Consider the following 12,966-nt stretch of genomic DNA (forward strand, 5'->3'; position numbering starts at 1 on the left):
CCCCAGCCTTCTCAGCCTGGCTACACAGAGCCCTATTCACAGCCTGGCCCTCCCTTCTTCCATAGTGGGCTCTCACCACCCCCAGGCCTATCCTGAGTTTTGCCAGCACAGACCATGGCCACTGTGGAAAGCAGGCTCTCCTGAGCACTCTGGAGCTGACTCCTCTCTCTTGGGGGTCTCTCAGCTGGAAGGTGGGTACAGTGGCTTTGGCCACTTGTACGTGCATGAGAGTTCATGTGTGTTCTATGCACTTGGCAAACTTTCTGTAGGCTAGGCCTAGAATAGGGGCTGTGTTGAGCCAGACTGTGACAAGACACAGGGGTCGATTAGACCCAGGCTGGTTTCTTAGAGCAGCTCACAGTTCAGAGACAGCTGAGTAGAGATGGAGGATGGTATGTGGGTTGAAGCTCAATTGAGCCTACCTCCAGGTCCTAAGTGGGAGTACTGGTGTCATGGTGCCACTTTTAAACCCCATGTCAATGACCTGGAGACATGTGCTCATGTTCGGGATGTGAGGTCTGCTGGGGATGGAGTGCTACAGCCCTGAAGGATGCCAATCTTGTCCCCGAAAAGGGCAGAGGAGAGCTGGTTTCAAGAAGGACTGACTGACACAGGTATTCTGGGCTTGACCCTGTACATTTGACCAATTCTTTGCTGGGCTTCAGACTTGTTACCTAATGAGAGGGGGGTGCCTGACGATTCTTAGTCTGCCATCACAAAGAAGAGAATGAGGAACATTCCCAGTTGGGAAAGAGCAATGGAAGGAATAAATTCTAAAAGGCTTTTATAGAACTCAGAGTCTGGGACAGCCTCCTGAGGAACCCCCAGAGCGCCTGTCTCCCGTCTGTCTCCCTCCGAGGGTGCAAGCTGTCCCACACTGGCTTGGAGTATGTGGGCCTCACAGAAGGCCTCTCAGAAAGCCTGATTTTCCATCTCTACCCCCCAAGACGACTGTGATTTAATACCTACTCATCCACCCCCAAAAAGGGCCCCCAACCTATAGCCTCAGGAATGCTGATGGTTTTATAAGTCACCCCTTGGCAAAAATTCCTACTGCCTTGGATGCTTTTCCTCTTAATTCCTTCCTGCCAGTGCTGCCAGGACATCCTTTCCTGCTGCCCCATCCTGACTCCTCACCTGGCCTGCAGGGCTGCTCCAGGCCTGACTCTTTGCCTTTGAGCCTTTCCTCCAATCTTTCTCCTGCCTTGGGCCCTACTGTCCACACGTCCACAGAGGCCAAGAGTAGGGCCAGGGAGGAGAGTCAGCAGCAGCTGCAACCCCCAGGGGTTCTCTAGATAATCTCAGGAATGTAATATCCCAAAGACTTGACTTTCCCACCAGCCAACAGGGACCCTCCTTCCTGCCCAGAACTTGGGAGTCTTTCCGGGAGAGGCGCCCTATAGGGTGAGTGTAGGAAGCGGCTGGAGGAGAGAGACATGGGGATTCCAGTGTGGGATGGAGCTTCTTTTCCAGAGTCTGAACTAGTCTGACCAGGGATGGGAGCAGGGGCCGGGATAGGAGGAATGAGGAAATTGCCTAAACAACCCACTTCCTCAACCTCAGGGTAGTCGCATCTGTGTTTTCTACTGTCCTTTCACTTCCACAGGATGTCCCCAATTCTAGGCTCTCCTCAGCCAGGGAATGAAGGGAATGGCAGGTAAAAATTTTTCCTCATTTTATAGATGAACAAACAGGGTCCAACCTATGGGCCCAGCGTCACTTAGAGCAATCAATCAACTATTTTTACATTCAACTCATATTTACTGAGCACCCACTGTGTGGCAGGCCTTTTCACATAGGTCATCATCACAATCAATTATGAAATGGGGAATATTCTCCCCATGTTGTAGGTAAGGAAACTGAGGCTTAGAGAAGAGAAGAAGAGGCAGAACCTGGGCTGCTAGATCAGTGTCCTATTTCCATCTACAACATTATATCATCGTACTACATTCTTCTCTCCAGCTCCCAGAAGGCACCCAACCCAAGGTAGAAGAAAGGGCCAGGGAAAGTCAGCCTCATCCATATCCAGGGCCTCAACTCCCGTTCCCCAAGTGCAGGACTTCCTTTCCTCTGCCCCTTGGCAGCCTCAGCCTTGGAACTACTGATTGACCTGGACTCTAAGGGCCCTGACAGCAGCAGCAGCAGCAACAGCTCAAGGGTTGCCCAGAGGCATGGAGTTGAGGAGCTCTGTTCCCCACCCACTGTGAAACCTCTGACCCCAAATCCCAGCAGAGGCTGCCTGAGCTGCTGCTCCTTGTTATTGTTACCAGTGACTTGGAAATGCAGGCCAGGCCCTGGCTCCCAGAGCTTCCCAGGCCCCCAGCTGTTCTCAGGCCCTGGAGGCTGCTGGGAAGACCAAGCTCCAGTGTCGGCTCTTTTCCCTGAGCCTGGGCTCCCCGCTTTTCTCCTGAGGGACTTTAGTGGAAATCACTGACATTTGGGAGCAGAATTTTTTTTTTTTCATTTGGCCTGGAAGTTCATAGAAGTATATGTGAAATATAATGAGACTGTCAGAGCTGGAAAGACTCTCAGAGATAAACCAATCCAGCCTCCTCATTTTACAAGTGGAGGAACGCAGCACAGATTACATGAACATAGTGGACTTTGGAACTAGATTACCTGGGTTAAAAATCCCCAATTCACCACTTAATAGCTGTGTAATCTTGGATAAATTTCTAAACCTTTCTGTGTTTCAGTAAAATGAGGATGATGAAAATGATAGCTTGCCTTGCAGGATTATTGTGATGGTGAAATGAGTTAATATATGCGGAGGGTTTGGAACAGTGTACACCACATAGTATGTGCTCTACAAATATTAGCTAGTATCGCTTCCCGACCTCTTGGCTACGATCAAGTGCAAATATTAGCTAGTATTAGTTCTAACTTCCTCTAGTCTTTGGGGATGAAAGAGAAGTCTGGTATTGCCAATCTGCAGCCCCTTCCACTCCTTTTTGCTTCCCCCAACCTCCACCATAGCCATAGGAGGTATATCCTCCACCCCGCCGGGATCTCCCACTTGTACGCCTTTTGGCATCAAAGAAACTAAAAGCAAGGTAAGAATCTGTATCCAAAGAGACTTAAGTCAGAGTTGAAGCCTTGCCTCCTGCTCCCATCTCACCTTCCCAATGCTCGCCCCTATTTCTCCCACTCCCAAGAACAAATATTATCCAATCTCACATGACTCGAGGAAAACACACCAGTTGTGATGATGGGGCAAGGGTTAGGAGCTTCGGATCAGGCAAATTTGGCAGCGGGTCCCCATCCCCATTCCCAGGCTGAGCCTAAGATCGTTCCAGACTTTGCTGTTACAGGAGTTACTCAGACTTCAGCATGGCTATCCCTTTGCCTTAAGGATTAGGTGGCATCTCCAATCACAGGTACTAGATTAACTAGAACTGTTAACGCATTGAACAGTTTCATATACTGAAATTTTCTGTACTAAATCAATCATGCCCACCAACAGGGCACTTGGGGGTTGAGTGTGAAAAACTCATATCCACTAGACAGTAAGCTGCATGAGATGAAGACCTACAGCAGTTTTGCTCACCATTACCTATCTCCTTAAGATCTAACACAGTGTCTGGCACATAGTAGGCCCTGAATAAATATTGCTTGGTTGAACTAGTGAAGGAATGAATTACTTAAGGTTATTCTCAGCCTAAGGAAACCCCCTCACATTTTGTCCAAGATAACAACAAATAAACATTTCAACAGGCTTTGGGATCATTATCTCATTTGATCCTTACTATAGCCCTATAAGGTAGGAGTTATCATTCTTCCCAGTGTACAAATAATAAAAATGGTCAATGCTTACTATGTGCCCCTTTTCTAAGAGCTTTATACATATTAACTGATTTAAGCCTCCGAATAACCCTGTAAGGTTGGTACTACTATTATCTACATTTTAGGGAGCAAGAAACTAAGGCTCAGAAAGGTGAAGTAACTTTCTCATGGTCAACACAGCTAGCAAGTCATGGCTCAGATAGGTGAAGGGCTTGACTCCATGTAGATGTTTTGGTCTTTTCACTGCATCAAGAACACAAAGTTCAAAGTCCCACACACAAATTTCAAAGTCTCTTGTTCTTCCCTCTCCTCCCATTTCCATTCACTCCCAACACCTCCACTGAGGACAAGTCCCTTGGATCTGTGACTCTTCCCTCACATGTCTCCAACCTCATTCTGCCTTGAAAACACTCTTTGCCCTTTTCTTCCAAAGGTCATTCCTTCAGATTCAGATTCAATGGAGCATCTACCTTGTAACAGGCTTTTATAGACATCATCTCGCTGGCAACTCCATTAAGTCTTATCCACTGAGGAGAGGTGACATGCCCAGGAGCACTCAGCCTAGATGTGGCAGAGGTGGACGTAATATCCAGGTCAGTCTCACTCTGTGTCCAGTACTCCTTTGGCAACACTAAGTTGCCTTCTACTCTGGTCCCAAAAACTGCTCCCAGAAAGCTTCCTAGATCACCCAGAAACCACCTCACAAATCTCTTGAGCTCCATCTATGCCAATAACCTTACCACAACCTATTATTTTGCTCTAGTCCATGGGCCTGTGCCTCAAAGATACACAGCATATGTCCAGTATCTAGGCATCTTACAGTTACCCACGTCAGGGACAATCCACAGTCTGAATTTTTCGCACGTATACGGGGCCAATACCTATCACCCAACTGACACGTTATTTGAGTGGGCTGTGGAACTCTGCCAAGAGGGTCCTCCGAGTGAACCTTCCTTCTGTGCAGTATAGGCCCTTGCCTTTCCCCCTCTAAGTGGTTTTTCCATGACCTGAGAGTCTTATGTCATAATTTATTTCTTTGGAACAAGTAGTTAAGACATGGCTGGCTGTACATACTGTCTCATATGTACCCATGTACATTACTACTTCCATTCACAGACACACACACACACACACACACACGCACATACATCAGACTGATGAAGGGATCTGCAACAGTGTCCTGAGATAAAAGAGACTACCTGAGGAAGTGGTGAGCTCCACATCACTGGAGGTGTGCAAGTGTCTGGCCATTCTTTTGGTAAGATGTGATAGAGGCAACTCTGTAGTGATGGCATCGAGGAGTCTCTGAGGTCCCTTTTCCAGCCCCAGGAGTTTGTATACATTCATGTGCACCCCTAAATTCTCTATACTCCCCCTGCCCCTTCCACAACAAATATACACTGCATGTGGCAAATTGGATTTGCTTGGGATGACAAGGGCAAAGGAATGAAAAAGGAGAGACATCCTGGAGGCTGGGAGTGAAATTGCTGAATCACCCTATCATCGTCACACGTTCACCCCATATCCTGCCAGGCTGCTCCTAGGCAGATTGGGAAGCTGAGAGCTGGCCTAGGGGCAGAGAGGGGCTGGGATGTGGGCAAGCACACATAAGGAGGATGCATGCTCACCTCACTTGCAAGTGTGTGTGTGTGTGTACATGAATGTGAGCCTGCACAGGGGGTCGTGAAAGCTCACACTCATATGAACAGGTGCCTGGGAAGCCAGGTATAAGAGCAGCCACATGGAAGTCTCATGCATACTTGGACGAAAGCATTCACAGGAGATGGTGCTTGAGAATGTGTGCCTGGGCGAGCTCAGGAAAGCCCTTGTGCACATACACACTCATGTGTGAGACCTAAGTATGTAAGTATGGTGCCTAGGGAAAAGCATGGGGTACCACGTTGGCCCACGACTGGGAGGTTCACCTCTATGAGCCTTCCCAGTCCACACGACTGTCTGTCCATGATTTGCTTTAACTCCCATAGAAGCTTTATGGGTAGGTGCGGCAGGGTTGTTAACACATATGTGTTTGCATGCGTGTGTGTGGCATGTGTAGAGACATCCCCCCTACTACTGCTTTTAGATTTTACCAGAGACAAGTTGTGTTTGGATTTTGTCACAGAATGAGTAGGGAGATTATGGTATATTACACAGACCACATTGGAATCCTGCTGTGTCCTGACGCCCTCTGAGACCTTGGCCATATTTCTCCCTCTCTGGGCCTCAGTTTCCTCACTGGTAGTTTGGAGAGAGGAACACAGAAGGAGGAATAGATGACCTCCAAGGGCCTTTTCATCTCTGATATTGTGTGATTATCTACCTATGTTATAAGAGGAGGGAACTGAGGGACAGGAGAGAGAATTGACCCTCTCAAGGTCATCCAGAGGTCGTGGTTGAGATGGCGCTCCAGGTAGATTTCCCACCTCCCAAGTCAGTGCCCTCTAGGACCTGATATGCCCACCTGAAGCCAAGTAACATGAGGGAGGATTTGTGTTCCTGGCACCCCTTATGTGCATAACACCATGCTAAGTGCTGGAAGGGGGCAAAGGACATATCAAAGAAATGGTTCTGTATGTATGTGGTGTGTGTGTGCTGTGTGTGTGTGTGTGTGGTGTGTATGGTGTGTGTGTGTGGTGTGTGTGTGTGGTGTGTGTGGTGTGTGTGTGTGGTGTGGTGTGTGTGTGTGGTGTGTGTGGTGTGTGTGTGTGGTGTGGTGTGTGGGTGTGGTGTGTGTGTGGTGTGTGTGTGGTGTGGTGTGTGTGTGTGTGTGGTGTGTGTGTGGTGTGTGGTGTGTGTGTGTGGTGTGTGTTTGTGGTGTGTGTGTGGTGTGTGTGTGGTGTGGTGTGTGTGTGTGGTGTGTGTGTGGTGTGGTGTGTGTGTGGTGTGTGTGTGGTGTGGTGTGTGTGTGTGGTGTGTGTGTGGTGTGTGTGTGGTGTGTGTGTGTGTGGTGTGTGTTTGTGGTGTGTGTGTGTGTTTGTGGTGTGTGTGTGGTGTGTGTGTGGTGTGGTGTGTGTGTGTGTGTGTGTGGTGTGTGTTTGTGGTGTGTGTGGTGTGTGTTTGTGGTGTGTGTGTGGTGTGGTGTGTGTGTGTGGTGTGTGTTTGTGGTGTGTGTGGTGTGTGTGTGGTGTGCGGTGTGTGTGTGTGGTGTGTGTGTGGTGTGGGGTGTTTGTGTGTGGTGTGGGGTGTGTGTGTGGTGCGTGTGTGGTGTGTGGTGTGTGTGTGGGGTATGTGGGGTGTGTGTGTGTGTGGTGTGGTGTGTGTGTGTGCGGTGTTTGTGTGGTGTGTGTGGTGTGTGGCATGTGTGTGTGTGGTGTGTGTGTGATGTATGGGGTGTGTGTGGGTGGTGTGTGTGTGATGTGTGTGTGGTGTGTGATGTGTGTGTGGGGTGTGTGTGGTGTGTGGGGTGTGTGTGTGTGGGGTGTGTGTGGTGTGTGTGTGTGTGGTGTGTGATGTGTGTGTGGGGTGTGTGTGGTGTGTGGCGTGTGTGTGTGTGGTGTGTGTGTGATGTATGGGGTGTGTGTGTGGGTGGTGTGGTGTGTGTGTGTGGTGTGTGTGTGGTGTGTGTGTGTGGGGGGGGTGTGTGGTGTGTGGGGTGTGTGTGTGTGGTGTGTGTGTGTGGTGTGTGTGTTTGGTGTGTGTGGTGTGTGGGGTGTGTGTGTGTGGTGTGTGTGTGGTGTGTGTGGTGTGTGTGGGGTGTGTGTGTGTGGTGTGTGTGTGTGGTGTGTGTGTGGGGTGTGTGTGTGGGGTGTGTGTGTGGGGTGTGTGATGTGTGTGTGGGGTGTGTGTGGTGTGTGGCGTGTGTGTGTGTGGTGTGTGTGTGATGTATGGGGTGTGTGTGGGTGGTGTGGTGTGTGTGTGTGGTGTGTCTGTGTGGTGTGTGTGTGTGGTGTGTGTGTGTGTGATGTGTGTGTGGTGTGTGATGTGTGTGTGGGGCATGTGTGGTGTGTGGGGTGTGTGTGGTGTGTGAGGTGTGTGTGTATGGTGTGTGTGTGCGTGGTGTGTGTTTGGTGTGTGTGCTGTGTGTGGAGTGTGGGGGTGTGTGTGTGTGGTATGTGTGTGGTGTGTGGGGTGTGTGTGGGGGGTGTGGTGAGTATGGTGTGTGTGTGGTGTGTGTTTGGTGTGTGTGCTGTGTGTGTGGAGTGTGGGGTGTGTGTGATGTGTGTGTGGTGTGTGTGTGGTGTGTGGGGTGTGTGTGGTGTGTGGGGTGTGTGTGGGGTGTGTGTGGTGTGTGGGGTGTGTGTATGGTGTGTGTGTGTGGTGTGTGTGTGGTGTGTGGTGTGTGTGTGGTGTGTGGGGTGTGTGTGTGTGGTGTGTATGGTGTGTGTGTGGTGTGTGTTTGGTGTGTGTGCTGTGTGTGTGGGTTGTGGGGGGTGTGTGTGTGTGGCGTGTGTGTGGTGTGTGTGGTGTGTGTGTGGTGTGTGTGTGGTGTGTGGGGTGTGTGTGTGTGGTGTATGTGTGGTGTGTGGGGTGTGTGTGTGGGATGTGGTGTGTGGGGTGTGTGTGGCATGTGTATGGTGTGTGTGTATGGTGTGTATTTGGTGTGTGTGCTGTGTGTGTGTGGAGTGTGAGTGTGGGGTGTGTGTGTGTGTTGGGGGGGAGCGGGTGAGAAACTGACTCATATGCATGATTGGTTGTACCAAGCGGCCATGGATACCTTCTGGGCCCTGAGTGGCCTCAAGGGAAAGACACAGAAGACACATATTGGACTATTTATACTGGATTCATCTCACACTTAAATGTCTTGTCCCTTGGCTGCCCCTAACACAAGAGCAGCTCAAAGCAATCCTGAGCCTTGACCTGGCCTCTTGCCACCTTCCCACCATCCCTGGCTTCTGAGGTGTCAGTCCTCATCTCCCAAATGGATCACTTCTGTTCCTAGACCTAGGCAGAGTCAAAGTAAAGGGCTGAGGACGAGTTGTGGCAAAGGAGCAGACGAGACCTGAGACCCTAACCCTGGAATTTTCAAATATGGAATAACCCTCGTTCTTTGCTGTGATGCCTCCACTACACAGTTTCGGAAGCAGCTTCCAACAAATCATGTGTATTGACCACCTACTCCATGTCAGGCACTTTAAAGACACAACTTTGCTGGGCGTGGTGACTTAGGCCCATAATCCCAGCACTGTGGGAAGCCGAGGCGGGCTGATCACTTAGGGTTAGGAGCTTGAGACCAGCCTGGCCGACATGGTGAAACCCCGTCTCTACTAAAAATACAAAAAAAAAAAAAAAAAAAAAATTAGCTGGAGGTGATGGCGGGCGCCTGTAATTCCAGCTACTCGGGAGGCTGAGGTGGGAGAATTGCTTGAACCCGGGAGGTGGAGGTTGCAATGAGCAGTCATCACACTACTGCACTCCAGCCTGGGCAACAGAGCGAGACTCAGTTTAAAAAAAAAAAAAAGACACAACCCACCCACCGAATGTTCGTGGCATTTCTATGAGGCAGGCACTGATTAGTGTCATTCTGCAAACAAGGAAATTGAGGCTCGGAGAAGACTTGCTCAAAGGCACACAGCTAGTATGTGTGCCTGTGGGTGTGGGGTGGAATTGAAACCTAAGTTTGTCTGCTTCACCCTTCCTCATACCTCTTCAGCTGATGGGGGGCTCCATATGGTGGGGGAGGCAAGGGGCTTGGTTTCCCTATCAGGACCATGAGAAGTTTGAATAAGATGATCTGAGAGGGCCCTTTCAGCTCTGACAGGATCTGTCCTGGGCATTTCCCACCCCTCAAACCCCTCAGTCTCCCACATTCAGGGGGCCTGGCTCAGAGAGGGAAGGTGGCTCACAGCAGCCTGTGCCCTTGACTGAGCTCCCGAGCCCAGAGAGCCTGCCTTTCTGACTGGGGCCTTGAAGCAGCAGCATTGGAAAAGGGAGCACGCAGTCCAAGTGTGTGTGTGGATCTGGCAGGCTGCCTCTTAGCCCTGAGATCCAGCCGTGTGTTGATTCACATCTGCCAAGGACATGCGCAACCACAGACCTGTGTGTATGCATGCGCATGCACATGGGCCTTCACGCCGTGTGCATGCTTTTGTATGTCTACAGGCTTTTTGGAGACGTGCCTGGCTGTGTCTCTGTGTGTCCCCCAAGCTTGTGCATAGGAGGGTATGTATCTGATGTGCCTGTGTGCCTACCTCTGTATATGCATGCATGCATATGTGTGTGAGTCTACATCATGCTAGGAATGTGCACTGTTTGTGTGTACATGTGCATTTGCCTGCTTGTGCCACGGTATATGTGTGTTCGTCTCTATGTGTGTATGTGTGTACGCACACTTGAATGGTGTGCCTGTGCATATGTGTGTGGGGCTGAATGTGCACAAATGCACGTGTATGTCCTCTGTGGACACGCACATGAGTGAATGTGTGCAAATGTCTGGGACCCGGGATAGAGATCCTCAACCTTCTCTTGGGGCTGTCCTAGCCCACCAGTTTTATTTTGTTTTGTTTGAGACATAGTCTCAGTCTAATGGCCAGGCTGGAATGCAGTGGTGCGATCATGGCTCACTGCAGTTATCCTCCTGCCTCAGCCCACAAGTAGCTGAGAAAACAGGCATGCATCACCATGCCTGACTAATTTTAAATTTTTTTTCTAGAGACAGAGTCTTACTATGTTGCCCAGGCTGGTCTTGAACTCCTGAACTGAAGTGATCCACCTGCCTCAGCATCCCAAAGTGCTGGGATTACAGGTGTGACACCATACCTATAATTACTATTCCTCCTCCTCCTCCTCCTCCTCCTTCTGAGTTAGGATCTCACTCTGTAGTCCAAGCTGGAGTGTAGTGGTGCAATCATAGCACACTGCAGCCTTGAACTCCTGGGCTCAAGCAATCCTCCCAATTCAGTCTCCCAAGTAACTGGGACTACAGGTGTCCATCATGCATCACCATGCCCAGCTAATTTTTTTATTTTTCATAAAGGGTCTCACTATATTGTCCAGGCTGGTCTGGAACTCCTGGCCTCAATCAGTCCTCTCTCATTGGCCTCCCAAAATTCTAGAATTATAGGCATGAGCCACCGCCCTAAACCTAGCCCAACAGTTTCTAAGAGGCTGACAGGGGTTAGGACATGTTTGCTGGGTATCTGAGAAGTTGGGGGAATGAGTGCAAAGAGATTTAAATCCATGCCAAGCACCTAGAACAGTCAACCGGGGTAGGGGACAGAGGTGCCTCTCAGGCATCAAACCTCAAAGGCGCTTTAATTTTCCCTTCCCCCGTCGTTCTCGTTCCATCCAGCTCTCCATCATTTCTTCCTCTCCCATCCTCATTTCCACTGCAGCTGCCTCCTTCCTGGCCTCTGCACCTCCGCTTGGGCCTTTCCGCACCATCCCTGCCCACTACTGCTGGAGTGCTTTTTCTAAAACCGTCCACTTAATTATATCCCTATTGTACTGAAATCAGCCCCTTATTCCCCAAAACAGTAGTCACCAGAGTTTCAGATTTCATGGATGAGGAAAACGTTCTTAAATAAATAAATAGGGAAACAATCAGCATGTTGCAAACTTTGTAATTTTGCTGAGGGCAGACATTTTAAAAATTTCTCACTCATATTTTGTAGGAGAAAGATCATTTGAATCCCCACCCCCACAGGAAGGACACAACAGTCTCCAAATAAAGAATAGTCCTTTGAGTGGAATTAATTTAGTTTTATGAACACTGCACGACATTATCCCTACTTTTCTCTCATTCCACCACAGATGGTTGAAAAATCTCATTCGGGACCCCCACTAGGTGAGGACCATGAATCCACAGATCAATTCCAAACCCTTTTGGAAGTAGTCCCTGCTTCCCCTTCTCAAGCTCCTATCCCCTCTAACCCTACATTTGAGCCACATCACGAAAGAAGCCCTTCCCCCAGCCCACTACCATTTGACTGCCTCCAAACTCTAGCTCACGAAGTTCCCTCTGCCAGGCATGCCTGGAATGCCCTTCCCCCACTTTTGGACTGACAAACTCTTCTCTTCCTTTAAGCCTCAGACTCAGCCCAAATGTGACCTCCTGTGAAATCTCTCCAAGTCCCTCCCGGTGGAATGGATCTTTCCTTCCCAAAGGTCCCAGCATTCTTTCATCCTGTCTTACAGTCAGTCAGGCTAGTCGTTTGAAAGTCTTCCTCCTGGGTTGTACTGTGGGAAACCACACAGTGTCAAGAAAGGCATGGACTTAGGAGCTCAGATCCCAGCTCTGCCAGTCATATCTGAGCAACCTTGTAAATATTTCTTAACTATTCACAGTGTTCTTTCCCTATCTATAAAAGCAGGAAAGCAATGGGTTGTGCTGAAGATCACCACCACATGAATGAATTAAAAGTGCCTAGGTCTGGTACATAGTGGATACTAAATAAATATTAGTTTCTTGGTTCTTGAAAGTGGAATCATGCTTTACACACCCTTGTGAGTTCGGCTGTGCTCATGTATCCCCCATGGCCAGGATATAGTAGACACTCAACAAATATTTACTGACAAACTGACTATTTAGCACAATGTCTGGCATATAGTAGGTGCCTGGTAAATATTTGTCACTTTTCTTATATTCTCTTTGAGGACAAAAGCCATGTCCTTCTTTGCTTTCTTTTAAAAAATGGAGATGGCAGTCTCCCTATGTTGCCTAAGCTGCTCTCGAACCCCTGGCCTCAAGTGATCCTCCCACCTCGGCCTCCCAGAATGCTGGGATTATAGACGTAAGCCACTGTGTCCAGCCCTTTTTTGTCTTTGTGTAGCTCCAATGGTGCCTAGCACAGAGTATGTGCTTTGATATATGTGGATAGAAATTAATAATAATAATAATAATAATAGATACCATTGCTTGTGTGGATGCTCCTCACCAGGCATCCTACTAGGAACCTTACACACATTATCTCCTGGATTTGCATACATTTACTATGTAAACAATAACACCAACCTCATTACCCCATAAGGTTGGTGTTACTATGGTCCTCATTCTAAAGCTGAGAGGAAACTGAGGTTCAGAGAGGTTAAGCATCTTGCCTTTGTGGCAAGATCCAGGAAGCAACAGAGGCAAGTTTTATGAAAAAGAACCAACTAGCCGACTTGTTTTTATGGGAATGCAACAGAAGGTCACAGAACTGGTTAAGTAACAAAGGTGAGACTTGAACCCAATCCCTTTTAACTCTGAGAGCCTCAGGTAGTCTCAGAAGCCCATCTGGTCCGTTTTCCCAGCTGGCGCGCAATGGT

General features: G+C 49.1%; 1 protein-coding gene across 2 annotated transcripts in view; it reads right to left on the reverse strand.

Moving 5' to 3' along the window:
* LOC105476684 (StAR related lipid transfer domain containing 8) overlaps positions 1–12,966 on the reverse strand; it is a 78,266-nt gene that overhangs the window by 64,979 nt on the left and 321 nt on the right. The window lies entirely within an intron of this gene.

This window comes from Macaca nemestrina, chromosome X (genome assembly GCF_043159975.1).
Source record: "Macaca nemestrina isolate mMacNem1 chromosome X, mMacNem.hap1, whole genome shotgun sequence".
Lineage (NCBI taxonomy): Eukaryota > Metazoa > Chordata > Mammalia > Primates > Cercopithecidae > Macaca > Macaca nemestrina.